The 14,280-nt window shown below is 48.8% G+C and overlaps 1 non-coding gene across 1 annotated transcript; it reads right to left on the bottom strand.

The window, feature by feature from the left end:
- Positions 1–13,414: 13,414 nt before the first annotated feature.
- Positions 13,415–13,518, bottom strand: LOC123615749 (U6 spliceosomal RNA). The gene has a single exon (XR_006723426.1). It is a non-coding gene; the product is annotated as a U6 spliceosomal RNA (small nuclear RNA).
- Between the last annotated feature and the right edge of the window lie 762 nt (positions 13,519–14,280).

Raw genomic sequence — 14,280 nt, 5'->3', positions numbered from 1 at the left:
CCAGTGTCCTCGCTTTAGTCAGGGGGAGTCAGGGCAGGGAGGCGCTTCCTCCTGGTTCAGATAGGGGAACCAGAGCCCCAGCACTGGTCGTTGGCTACATCAGGGGGTGGCCCGGCTGGAATCTCTGGCTTCAGCGAATGGAGCACGGAGCATGGAATCATTTGCTAGGTCTTCCCTGAAGCCACGGTATAAGATACTTAGAGTCCGACAGATTCCGGCTCTTCTACTCACCAGCTGTGCAGCCTTGTAGGAGTCATTTCGCCTCTCTGAACCTCAGACTCCTCTTCTGAAATGTGGGGACAATGCTTGTACCCACTTGAGAGATGTTGGGAGGATGAAATGAACTAATACTCGTGAAGTACTTAGAACATAGTGAAGTATTGAAACAGTGGGTGCTTGGACAATGAGGTCTTCATTATTCTAACTTGGTGCCTAAGGCAGGACACCAGATCAGGAGGGTCATCCAAGCCAGGGTGACAGTGTCTAACTTTCCTTTATTACCACAATGTACCAGGCATGTACATCAGGGCAATATCCCTGTAATAAAGTGCCATTTTACAGATGAGGTAACTGAGGCTCAGAGAGGGAAAAGGACTTGCCCTAACTCCCTGCCCAGCAAGGGGAAGAGCCTGGGCTTGTTCTCAAGTCTGTGTCTACAACTTTAGCTCTGATCCACCATGCTGGGTTCTCCAGCTCCACTGTGCTAAGGCCCAGAGAGGGACAGGGAGTTACTCAGGCTCCACAGCAGTTGAGGTTGTGTCCAAACACACTGGGAAGGCCTTTTCCATCCTGGCAGCTCCAAGTGGGTCTGGGTAATTCTCCAGTCCTAGGATTAAAGCTGATGCATTCACAGTCTTTGGAGGGGTCTGGGGATCTAGTCCACAGTCTCGGGCTGGCCTTAAATCCCACCTTCCCTAGGTACCGCATGATGACCCTCTCCTCCCCCACCCCCAGCTTTCTGCACAGGCCCCCTTTAAAAAAAGTCAGCTGAACTTTCAGCCAAAGAAAACTCATTGATGCCCTCAAACCAGCCATCCAGGGAGAAGGCTGCCCTGGAATGTCGGAGGGGGGTCACCAGGCTGTTTATGAGCAGGCCAGCAGAGAAATGCAAGCAGCTACCTTTCTTGGAGAAAGCCTGAAGTCCCTCTGCAGGAAAGGACCCAGGGTGGGCCAGCTTAGAGTCTCTAGCCTCAGTTTCCCTGTAATCACCACTGTGGCATTTATGGGGTATAAAGAACTTCAGCTGTTGATTCAACGACTGTCAGTTGGATGCCTGCTCTGTGCCAGGCACTGTGCTGGGTGCTTGGGAAGCAGCAGAGACAGAGCTAAGCCCTGTCGTCCGGGGCTGATTTTCTAGCAGAAGGCAGTCTCTCAGTAAGTCTCCCAAAGAGCCAGAGGCCAGTTCCCTAGGCCCACAACCCCAGATCAATACTCCTGGGGCTGGATGGGTTTCAGAATTCAGAACTTAGGGGGATTTTGAAAGGTGATCTGTTGGGGTCTGCGCCCACCCAGTCAAACATACCGGTGGGTATTGCTGTAGTGAGAAGTGTGAGTATTGACTCTAAGTCAGATAAATACAGGTTCTGCACAGCCTCAGTCCATTCAGGTCAGATTTTGCCTCCAAATGAGTGTTTTTTTGAATATACAGAAAAGCCTTGGTTATCCAGGCATTCTGGACTATAGAGTTGAAAGTGGGGACTGGGGACCTGATTCCTCTCCCCACTGTACAGATGAGAAAACTGAGACTCAGGGCAGAGGAATCATATACCCAAGGCCCTGGAGCAGGTAACTGGCGGGTGAGATGCAGGTCTCAGTGACTCCAAATTCAGAGTTTGCCACACCACGGACCCTGCCTGGGAGAGAAGCAGGGGCTGAGGACAGAAGGCCCCTTGGCCAAGCCTTGGCAGCCCAGCAGCCGGTTCTGCCAGGAAGGAGTTAAGCACCACCTGGGCGTCCGCCAGGCCTCGGCACCGCGTCTCCTTGCAGGGCCTGCCTGTCTGGGGCCTGTTTACCAGGCCACGCTTGCATCACTGGCTTCGACATGCAGTGCAAACACACTCACATTCTTGGGTCATGAGAAATACCCAGTTGCGGTGACATCAGGCCCAGAGAGGAGGTTTTTGCCAGCCTCCTTCCTGCCCACAGTCCAGGCTGTTTAATTAGCACCCTTAACTGGAACTCTTGTCTTCTTGTAAAAACCAACTGGAGAAACTCATGGGTGGGGGTGATGGGGGTTGGAGTGTGTGTGCGTGTGTGTACGCATTTGAAGGGATAAAAATAGCCCATCTGAGACTCCTTTTGGGGTATTTGTGAGTATTAATGCACCACTGTTTATATTAAATCTATGTCACACTGGACATTTTCATCTGCATTTGGCTTGGAAACGGGACCAGAGAAACCACCCATGTCTTTTTGTTCCCTCTAGTTTTTCCTTTTGGGAGGGAGACACGTAGGCCAAGTGAAAGGGCTGTTGGAGACTATTTAGACCAGCCTTTCATTACACAGCCAAGAAAAGGGAGGCCCAGAGAGGGGAGGGCCTTCCCTGAGGTCACACAGCAAAGGTCCGTGTTCTCACCCAACTTCCATGCATTTTGCAGCACTGCCCTTGGCTCCCACTTTGGCTTTGGGAGTTGGCTTTTCAGGATGTTGGAGAGAGATGCTTCTGGCTAGAATTTCCTGGCTCTTTGAGATCAGAGTGGAAGTGATGGTGGCAGTGGTGGTGGGAACAGAGAAGAGCGATTGGGACCACAGGAGACCTTAACCTCACACACCCACCTCCCCAAAAAACCTCTGCTAGGCTTTAAAATGTCTGTTCCTCCTCCAGACAACCGCAGTCTCCTTTTGCTCCCTCTTCCCAAGAAGTCCTATCCCTCACTGGCCTCCTTCCATTAATTAAGGAAAATCAATTTTTTTTTTTTTGGATGGAGGTACTGGAGGTTGAACCCAGGCCCTCATGCATGCTAAGCATGTACTCTACCACTGAGCTACACCCTCCCCCTGCCGTGACTATTGAAGACTTACTTCCCAGCAAGGAGTGCTAGGTTTTTAGCAAATGAAAATAGAAGACACCCAGTTCAGTCTGACTTTCAGATAAACAACAAATAACGTTTCACATAAATATGTCCTATGCAACGTTGAGACAGACAGTTACCTGGCAGCCCTATTCCCCTTCACCTTGATATCATTACTGTGGCAGACCCTCTCGACTGTCTTCCCATCACCCTTTCTTCTCCTTCCTCATTAACTGATCTCTGATTTTGTTTGGGGTGGCAGTGTTCCAGGTGATGAATTGTGATCAGTTTAAGCTCCTCATGACAATCCTATTCTCCTTTGCTTTCCTAGATTCGCTTGCAGTCGGGGATGATCTAGTGGCTGCAAATTTTTTGACACCCTCCTTTTCAAAGGATAGAAACTCACCCACTCCACTTGAATGTAGGCTGGACTTACTCATTTCAAAGAGTGACTTCCAAGGCTAGGTCATAAAAACCATTGTTGCTTCTGCCCTACTCTCTTAGATTACTCATTCTGGGGGAAGTTAGCTGCCATGTTGTGAGGACACTCAATAGCTCTGTGGAGAGGCCCACATGGGAGGAACTAAGTCCTCCCATCAACATTCAGCACCAACACGCTAGGCATGTAGGTGAGCCACCTTGGAAGTGGCTGCAGCCCCAGTCAAGCCTTTGGATGACTATGGTGTGGGCCAATATTTTGACAGAAGCACGAGCCAGAGGGATCCTCACATTAATCATGTTTTTTATTTTCTATATTTTATGATACTTTGACATCTTGGGGAACCTTGGTGTCTGGGAAGAGCCTGCCCCTCCCAGAGCTAGTTAATTCTTAGAGACAGTAAAGAACTTGTCTATGAGCCCATCTTTCACATATAAACCGACCAATCCTGAGTCCATACCCCCAACCACCTCCTTATCTAACTCTCACATACCAAGCCAATACTTCCTCTGCCATAACCCAGGGCCAGGTACTGGACAACTCAGGACAGCTCCTATGCCGCAAAGCCCACTGGAATTATTCAAACTAGCCAGTCCTAAGCTGTTTCCCTTGCCCTGCCCTGCCCTGCCCTTAGAAACCCCCATAAAGGCTGTGCTTTTGGCCTTGTCTCTTTCCTTTCTGCCTCCTGACTGATGCTGGTGCTTTCCCCTGTGGCCCTGTGTGGCACATCATGCCTCTTCTTTCTAGGGAAACTCTAAGTAACATTAAACATTTCTTTCAGTGGCACTGACTTCCCCATGTTGTCACACAGTCACCTTTATATATTGAGACTGGCACAGATTACCCCTGAGAGATCCTGATCTAGATCCACTTAACTAAGCCATTCCTGGAGACCTGACTCCCAGAAACTTTTAGAGATAGTAGATGGTTATTGCAGCAGCCTGGTTTGGACCAATTTGTTTTATGGCAATAGATAATAAATACAGATGGTCACATGACTTAGTTCTGGGCTAATGAGACATAAGAGAAAGTATGCTGGGGTGCTTGTAGGAAGCTTTCCTGATAAAAGGATCAAAACGGAGAGTAGAGCTCAGGGGTATCACCCTCTTTGGACAAAGATGATGCTTACAGAAGTGACAGCCATTTGGGGACCATGAGGTGCTGAAATATAAGGAGAGAGGAGTGAAAAATTAGGAAGAACCTGTGTCTTCTGTGACATCATTAAGCTGGTAGAACAACTCTGTGATCTCCTGCATCCAGATTTGTAGACAATCAAATGTCCTTGTAGTTTGAGCCACTGTGCACTGCAACTTGCAGCTTAATGCACCCCTAACTGATTGAATAAGCATGACAGTAGCATCTCACTTAACTGGAGTAACTTATGCAATGACCTCACTTATTCAGAATCTGCAATGAAGCTAAAAGGGCAACTGAGCACCAAAAGTCACACCATAGTGTCCATACTAAGCACCTCACTCTTAGGTAAGCGTTCCTGGCCTTCACTCATACATAGCCTTTCTACTTTTACTTTACATACCATCCTAACAAGCTTTTCTAGGAGAACATCTCCCTGGGCCATGGCTCGGAAATAAAATTCAATTCAATAACCAATTATCTATTATGTGCAAAGCACTGTGGGAGGCTCTGCTAGGCACTAGGTATGCAGAGATGAGTTTTAAGCAGGAGAGCAACATGATTCGATTGGCCAGGTAACTTGGGCTGCAATGTAGAGATTGGAGAAAGCCTGGAAAAATGAAAAGAGAAAACTTTTTAGTGAGTGTCAATTTATTAAGAAAATACATATCTAAAATTATTTCCCGTGGAAAATTCCATCTGCAGGACAAACCACTCTAACTTTTCTTAATTGTTGCTAATCTTGGTTTCCAAAATACTTGTCTGCTTTGACTTCCTGAAAGCCCTAAAAGCTTTCAGAAGTGAAGAGTGTGACCCGTCTGGATCTGAGTTCTGAGGAGATACAGAATGCAGCAGCTCTAAGATATCCCGAAGCCCGATTATTCCACCTCTACACTTCATAGATGGGAATCTAAGGCCCAGGGAGGGGAAGGAATAGCTCAGAGTGTCCCAGTAATCCAAGTGGCAGTGTGAGGACTCGAACCCAGGTCTCTATACTTTCCCTTTCTCCAGGCAGTGAGGAAGGCAATGCTAGTTCCCTCAAACCACTCAAACATTTCCTCTCATAAGGAGCAGAACTTTGACCCAATGCTGCGAGCTCCCCCGGGCTCAGGAAGCTCTGCCTGTCCAGAATTTCCTGTGTGTGGGAAAGAAATAGAATGAGCAGATAAATCCTCAGAGGCTTCTTTTCAAGGCTTCTCCTTGATGAGTGTACAGCAGCCCTGGCCAAGAAGACCAATCCATTGACATGTGTTCTGTGTGTTCCTGAAAGTAATCAAAAAAGGATGACCCTGCACCCATGAAGCACAAGGCTGGATATGGTAGGGGAGAAGAACATGGGTCATCATCTCTGCCCTTGAGGAGAAGCCTTGGTTTGGGTCCTCCCAGAAGCAGACTCAAAGACAAGTATTTAAGTGCAAATAACCTATTTTGGAGATGATCCTAGGGCATCCCTGTAGCGGGTGGAAGGGAAGGGAAGGGAAGGCATCCAGTAGAGGAAGCATTATCAAGGAAGTCACTGTGGTGGGAAACCCTGCTAGGGAACGCTCAGAGCCAGTAGTAGAGCAGCCTCCATCATCCCCACCACTGGGCGAGGGAGCTCAGACATCCATCACCAATTCTCCATCTTTGTCGGCTGAGGGCTGGAGGGGGGGCCAACTCCCTCACTTCCAGCTTGCCCTCATGCAGGCCCAAGAGCACTCCTGAGGCCAGAACAACGTCATTCGCTGTAAGCCGCCTTTGGTGAGTGCAGTCCGGGGGATATATGGGTGGTGTCTGCTCCAAACACTGACCACTAACTGGTTTACATTCACAGAAAAAGGCAGACACAGGTCTAGGAGGCACGTCTCTCTCTCCCTGTTGGGGATGTGGAGGGTGTGTACGGGGCAATAGTAGGGGCTTTTGCCTGTCTAGGCCCCCGTTACCCCCTTCTCATGTTGGGGGACCACGTTGCGGACTGGGACAGACTCAGCTATTCTGCACGAATACTGGCGTCTTCCTCTTCCACACACAGCTAGACCGCATTTCCCAGCCTCCCTTGCAGTTAGGAGGGGTCATGTGACTGATTCCAGCCAATGAAAAGTGAGCGGAAGGCACACGCGGGTCTCTTCCAGGCTTAGGTCCCAGAATCTTACGAGGCACTGTCTTTTTTCTCTTTTCTTTTCCACGCGACCTTGGAGGTCACGTGACAGACAGTGGGCCGACTTCAGCGGTCTGTGGAGGAAGACGACATCACTCAAGTTACTACATGACTCACTATTGTTAGTTGGCTCTTAGAAGGAAAAGGTTAATTAAGGTGCTTTGAGTACTTTGCTCAGTATTGCAGGCGGAAACAATATGGGCAAAGGCCCTGAGGTGGGAAGAAGGTACCCAAAGCAAACTGGCGTGACTGGAGGTATCGAGCAAGGGAGAGTGGCATCAGAGGGAGGTGTGTAATCCTGATACAAGATTCATGGGTTTGTGGGACGAATTTGGTGGGTATGGCCCAGATGCTGACTTGGCAGCCTCCCCACTCTCTCTAGGGGCGGAGCATCAGTGTAAGAAACCAGATTGTAACCAGGAAGGGCTGAACCTAGAGACTTGGAATTTGGGTGTATGGAGTTAAGTAAGCCCCATGTCTGGAGTCCCCTCTCCCAGAGTCTGGGCCCCCTGCCTGGTCTGCAGTGGGGGAGGGGCTTTTCTGTCTTCCAGTCACAGCCCAGCCTCACCTCAGAGGATCGTTTCCAGGTCACCTGGCCTGAATTTGGTGAGTCTTGAAATCAGGTACTAACCCAGGCCCTCCTTCTAGCTGGGTTCCTCTCATCCTATCTTGGCAGATGATTCCAATATCAGTGCTATGGGCCAGTCCGGGAACCTCACCATGTTGTTTTGTTAAACCTCAAGTAACTGACTTAATAATGAACTGTTGAGCCAGAGCTGCTTGCTTGACCTCAGGGGCTGCCTTTTGCCTGCCCCTCCCCCTCCCCCAGAGCAGTGTCCTCTCAGGAAATGCAGCTGACCCAGCTGCATCCGTGGGAAGGCCTGGCCCCCACACTTCACCCTCCCAGCCCTGCTGAGGCCACAGGAAATGACCCTCTTAGCAGCCACGAGCTGTGATCCAGAGGACAATGACAGAGTGACGGAAGCCTGTTCATCCCAGCTAACTTGTCCTCTTGGGTGCCTGCCAGCTGCTGGAAACAAAACTGAAGATTCAGTGGGAAAATATGTTTTTTAAAAAACTAACAAACAATCCTATGGGCTTTAGCCAACTTCTGAGGCTCTGAGGGGTTTGGTTTTCTTTGTGTGTGTGTGTGTGTTTAAAACACAAACAAGACTTACAGAGAATACAAGGTTTGGAAGGTCAGCCATCCCACCTAAGCAGCAGGCCTCCTGTGGCATCTGTCTTCATGTGGCTGGGCCCCACCTCTCCACACTGCTGTTATTCACGTCACTTGGCTCTGGCCACTGTCCCCACCCCATTGCCCCTCACCACCTAGAATCCAGAGAGCTCTTCTTAATCCCAGATCAAGTCAGCCCTTCTAGGGCTCTGCAGGCCAGCCCTATCTCATTCTTCAGATGTCACCTCTAATGCCACCTCCTCCAAGGGGCTTCTTGGCCCCTTCCTCTCTGAAGCAGCGCTTCACCATGGTTCTCTTCATAGCACTCATCACATTTAACCCCATTCAGAATGATCTGGTTTGTTTACGTGTGCCAGGCACAGAGTAGGCACTCAATAAATGTTTGTTGACTGAAAAATGTTTTTCAGTGGTTGTTGCATTCAGATCAGAGCTGGCTAAGAGAATCCAGATTTCACTGTATTTTAGCACACATTATTGGCTACGAACTGTGCCAGGGCTGGGAGGCACATCCGTCAGGAATTCCACTCATTCATTCGTTCGTTCATTTGGAGGGGAGAGTCATGAGTAAACAGTGATTCAGTCTAGGGGTGCAGAGACCCAAGAAAGCTTTACAGAAGAGGGAATTCGAGGTGGACTTTCCATCAAAAGGGAAGCCAGATGGGGTGCGGGAGGACTGTCCAACTGGAAGGAAGTGCCTGAATAGAGATTTGAAAGTGAACGTATTTGGAAGAGGAAGAGGACCACAAAGAACAGAATTTATTTATTCCTGCTTTGGATGCCCAGGGAAGGCAGGGACCTGGTTTTTATCTGGGGCAGCAGCAGGGACACTCCACCTTATTTTTTGAAGCAATAAAGAGATGGATGTGCATAGCTGAGGTGAGACAAAGCTGTCCTATGCCCCTGGAGAACTTGAATGCTATGCTAAGCCATCTGGATAGAAATAATCACTTTGAGAAGCTTGTTTTAAGAGCCCGATGTCCTTGGCCCCTGAACTCCAGTTCTCTAGTGATGCAGACTATGCCAGGATGCTTCTAGAAAATACAGTTGCCGGGGCCCCATCCTGGAAGAGTCTGATTCTCTGTCAGTGTTGGGGCCTGGTCATTTGCATTTTTACAACCTTTTCACATGTTCTCATCATTCACTGGGTTTGGTGACTAGTGAGGCTCAGAGAGGTAAAGGCATTTGCCCAACGTCAGCTAGCCAGCCAGTGGCAAAAGGGGCATTCTGAACCAGATCGTTTGGCCCTCTGTGTTTCCCCACTTCATCTGCAGCCTCCTCTGGATAAGTTCTCTTCTCCAGTTTTATTTTCCCCTGAGTGCCAGAATCTGGGCCATGGCTGGGTCTGCCCGCCCTGCGCTCCCTTCCTCTCCCCACTCCCAGCCTCAAAGGTCAGGTACCTCCCAGCCTCCCGCGGGCATGTCCATTTATGGCTCTGTTGTTCCAAAATGTGGCCAAATTTATAAACTCTCCCTTCCCGGAGACACAAAACAATTTGTGCAGAGTGCAGTGCAGGGGCAGATCTGGGAGCTTCGACCCAAGCCTGGACGTCAGCCCGGGCCCAAGCGCAATGAGCTCTGGCGTCAGACGGACCCCAGTCCCTCCCCGGGCCTCAGTTTCTCCACCTAAAAGCAAAGGAACTGGACTAGATCATTCCTGAAATCCTTCCTAAGTCTAGACACGTCCAACTTACTGCTTACAAACGTCAACTCCCTAAATCCATGGGCCCAATAACTGTAAAAGGAGGTGCCGGAGGACAGACTGCAGCCTCTAGCCTCGCTCCTCTACATCTCTCCTTTTCTTTCCTTTTTTCTGCTTGACTTTTTTGTATTAAAAAAAATCAGCCAAGGAATCTACTTTCATGATAAAGTAAAACCCCCCTCTCCAGCCCCCGACTCCCACCCTCCTCTCCAGAAGTATCGATTGTCAAAAAGTGTGAGGTGGAGCTTTCAAGATGCGATTCTCTGCATTTCTTTAGACATATTCATGTTCATATGGGAGGGTTCTTAAATTGTATTTTTTTTTTACGTAAACGGGAATTGGATATTTTGTTCAGCATCTTTCTTTTTTCACCTAATGTCTTATCCCTTTTTTCATATCAGCCTCTTAAGGAACAGCATGAATGAGGGGTGACTTATAAAGTTCACCTGTTGTGAGTGTGGTTTTTAGTGACTTCAGAGAGCTGCACATCCATCACCACAATCCGGTTCAAGAACATTTCCAGCCCCCCAGCAAGTGCCTTTCTGCCCATTTGTGAGTCAGTCCCTGCTCTCACCCGCAGCCACAGGTGACCGCTCATCTTTCTGTCTCTGCAGGTCAGCCTTTTCTGGACATTTCATATGAATGGAATGACAGAGTACATTATCTTTTGCACCGACTTCTTTTATTAGCCTGACTCTTTGGAGGCTCATCTGTGCTGTAGAGTGTTTCGTCCTCTTTTTGCTGCTACTCCATTGTAGAGCTGTATTCCATTTTGCTGATCTATTTATCAGCCTGTAGACACTTGGAGTATTTCCAGTCTGGGGCTGTTAGGACTAATATTGTTGTAAATGTTCGCACCTGCATGTTTGTGAGGGCTTGTGTTCTCCTTTCTCTTGGGCAGAAACCTTAATCCTAACCTTTTGAGCTGCTGTGGCAACTCCGGTGTTGTAAGCAGCCCCCTCTCCATGGACACTTAGGTTGTTCCAGGATTTCACCCTCACGATCCTCACTGCCCTGAGTGGCTTCACGCACATGTGTGAGGAGAGAGCAAGCGAGCCAGTCACAGAGCAGGTACATTTTATATTTGCTGAACTGTTGCCAAATCCTCCTCCATGACAGTCTTGCATTCTCTTCAGAGGAGCAGGCAATGAGGGGAGAGAGAGAATCCACTGTAAAGCTATCACCTGTCCCCCACCCCACCTGTTGAGCTTGAGAGCTTGAGGAAAAAGGCCACTTCTGGGGAAAAGTCCCCAGGGGCAGTCAAGGATGGCTGAGGCCAGGCAGGAGAAGGCAGGGGCCAGTATAAAGACTGGAACCCTTCCTCCCAAGATTCTGCTTTGCAGGGCTGTAGGTAAAGAGCCCTCTGTCATTGGGGGTATGCAAATGGAGGCTGGCCAGCCATGTGGCAGGGGCCGTAAAGGGACTCTCAAAAATCTCTTGGGAAACTGGGCTACGTGGCTTCTGAGACAGCAGTGTGGCTGAGGGGTTAAGAATGTGTCCTTTGCTGGCAAGTGCCCTTGGTTCAAATCCTAGCTCTGCCATTCCCTAGCTCTGTGATGCTGAAGGAGTGAGCTCAGCACCCTCAGCCTCTGTTTTCTCAGCTGTAAAATGGGGATGTGATTCCATCTCCCAAAGTCTGGGGAAGAAGGGGAGTGTCAGTGACATCATGTGAGTGGGGCCCAAAGTCAGTCCTATGATTAGGACTCTCTTAATCCTGTGATCATGGCCTGTTCTGTCTGGGACCCTAGGAACTGGGCATGAGAGGACTGTGATGTGTGTGCATTAGCCTCCAGGGAAGGAATGCCTTCGACAACTGTCACAGGCTGGGTTCAGACACAGCCTGGGTTCATGTGACCTTGGGCAAGGATTTAATCTGTAACTCAGTGTCGTCATCTGTACAACAGTAACAGTACCAACCTCAGAGGGCCATTGGGCAGGGAGAATAGGTTAATCTTCATGTGATAGTAAACCCCAAAATGACAGTGGCTTCCCCAAGAGTCATTTCTTTCTCTCACGTCTAAAGGTGAGCAGGTGAGCAGTCCAGGGCTAGTGTGGCAGCTCCATGAAGTAGTTAGGCATCCAGTTCCCAGCTCTTCTAACCTTAGTGTGTGGCCATAGTCCTCATGATCAAACAGGGCAGCCAGAAATCCAGCCATCACATCTGTTTTGAGAAAACAGCATGGGGGATGAGGGGACAAGGAGGCAAAGAGCATGAACCAGTCCTTAAAGATTTCACCAACTGTCACCCGACAGGTCCACTTATGTCTCATTGATCAGAACTTTATCAAGTAGCTACACTAGCTGGAAGGGAGAGTGGAACAGATATTAGGTACATGTAGACAGGGAACAGCTTTGTTTGTTTCCTTCAGCCCCCAGGAAACTGTTATTCTGACTCTTGTCACCATAGATTTATCTTACCTGTTCTAGAAATTTATACAAATGTCATCACATGGAACATTCTCTTGTATCTGGCTTATTTCATTCAACATTATGTTCATGAACTTCTGAGTTTTTTTTTTTTTTCTCTCCTTCCATCCAGAAGGAGACATTCATCAACATTCAGTCCTTCATTAATTTCTTCCATCACTGAGTCACTCATTCGACAAATATTTCTTGAGCCCCTATTATGTGGGGAGGGCTGGCCAAACACACTCACTCATGGCAAAGACTGATGAACTCTGAGTGTCTCAGGATGTCCTCTGACCCAAAGCTATTTTGGCTTCAAATGACCATGGTGACAGCTCTACTCTAAACTGTTCCAGCTTTGGGGAGAATCCCCAGTAGACACCGGCCACATAGCCCAAGGGTGAGGAGCTCAGGCTGTGGCACCCACGGATGGGCACTTAGTAGGTACTTAATAAGCAGCAGCTGCAGCTCCTTCCTTGGCACGGAAGCCCTGTAAGGAGCATGGCCCCCCTCTCTTTTTAATCCTTCGCTGGCCTCGTAAGGCAGGTACTGTTACATTTAATCGACGAGGAAAGGATGCTCAGTGAGGTGTGGCAACTCTCCTGAGGTCGCACAGCTGGTGAGTGGCTGAGCTGGGATTCAAACCCAGGCCTGTGGAGGATCCAGTCTGCCTCCTCGCCCATCCTTTAAGCCTTGACCCACTCAAGGGAGAGCCCAGACTCGGCACGGACAAAGGCTGCACACTTTGCTTTGCCGTTTCTTGTTGTCTTTCTCGTCCTTGGGGTCAACCCAGGATGTTTTCCCAGCTCCAAAGCCAGGTTTGTCTGTTTCAGCTTAAAATCATATGGAGGTGGGGAGGGGGTGGGAAGAGGGTGGGGAGGGAGAGGCATAACTCGCCAGTAGCTCCTCTTGCCCACGTCCCACACCCTGGGCCTGGGTTCTAGATGGTCTCACTGCCATCTGTCCCCCTCCATCCTGCTTCCTGGGGACTGTCCCCCCTCAGGGCCCTCCCAAGCCCTCACTCTCAGGCTCTATCAAGAGGCCCTAAATGGCAGCGTTTTGCTAAGTGACATTTTTCTAAGTGATGGGCATGAGATTACACATCTGGGTCGGTTGTTACCAGCCCCTGACTCACCCAGCTCATTCCTTCAAGTGAATGAGCCTTTCATTGTAACTGCTGGCTTTTAAAGGGCCCACGCATCTGTTTTTCCGACCATGTAAAATCTATCAGACAGGGGGAGACGTGTCATTTAAAGAAATGGTTAAGTTTTCTCCATGGGAACAAATTTTCCAGGGAAGAAAATATGTCAATCTTATGATGTCATTGAGCGGCTTTCAAAAAAATTTTTTTCCGCACATGAACCCTTTTTTTTTCCAAAAAAAAAAAAAAAAAAAATATGGACTGCTTCACGAATGTGTGTGTCATCCTGGCGCAGGGGCCATGCTAATCCCTGTATCATTCCAATTTTAGTATCTGTGCTGCCGAAGCGAGCACGGCACGTGAGCCCTTCTGCAGAGGCTACTGAAGCTGCAGCTCAGTGTCCAGATGGTGAAAAGGGAGCCCCTGGGTTGGAAGGAGGGTAGAGGTTGCTCAGTGACACGGCTTCCCTCTTACTCCAGGGCCCCCCACTTCTCTGTGCAGCTTGCCCCCGGGTATGGAACCAGTTTAGAACCGCAGAGAGTGCTGTGACCCAGGAGTTGGAGCCCCGGGCCATCGTTTACTACCAGTGTGTGACCTCAGGAGAGGGAGTGGGCTTCCCATCTGGGAAATGGGACAGTTGTCCTAAATATTTCCTAACCTTCTTTCCAGTTCTAAGGTTCTGTGCGGCTGGGAGGATTTCGTCTGAAGTGGTGAACTTTCGGAATATAGACTTTTCGAAAAAAGAAACAGAGTTCTCTTGTTTGAGGAGGTCTGGTAAGAAACCAACAGCTCTATGAGTGTTTTCCAAGGGGAGGTGCTGTGGGTCTCCTTGCACGAATCGGTAAAAAAAAGCAGCTTCATTTACTTCATTGTTAGAAAGTAGGGAAAGTCGAATCACGTTGCTGTCTGCGCACCTTAAACTTATACAGCGCTGTATATTGATTATATCTCATGATCTGGGGAGGAATGGGAATAATGTTAGAATGTAAACAAAAAAAAGTACTACCCAAGCAATATCACTTGCATAAAGCAATGCAAAAAATTCACTAATGTATTACCATATCCGGCAAGGGGGAACAATCTAGAAAGAAAGAAAGAAAAAAAAGAAAGTAGGCT

Source organism: Camelus bactrianus, chromosome 32 (genome assembly GCF_048773025.1).
Source record: "Camelus bactrianus isolate YW-2024 breed Bactrian camel chromosome 32, ASM4877302v1, whole genome shotgun sequence".
In the NCBI taxonomy this organism is placed as follows: Eukaryota; Metazoa; Chordata; class Mammalia; order Artiodactyla; family Camelidae; genus Camelus; species Camelus bactrianus.
Note: the sequence above shows the minus strand (reverse complement) of the source record. Positions and strands in the feature narration are given on the sequence as shown.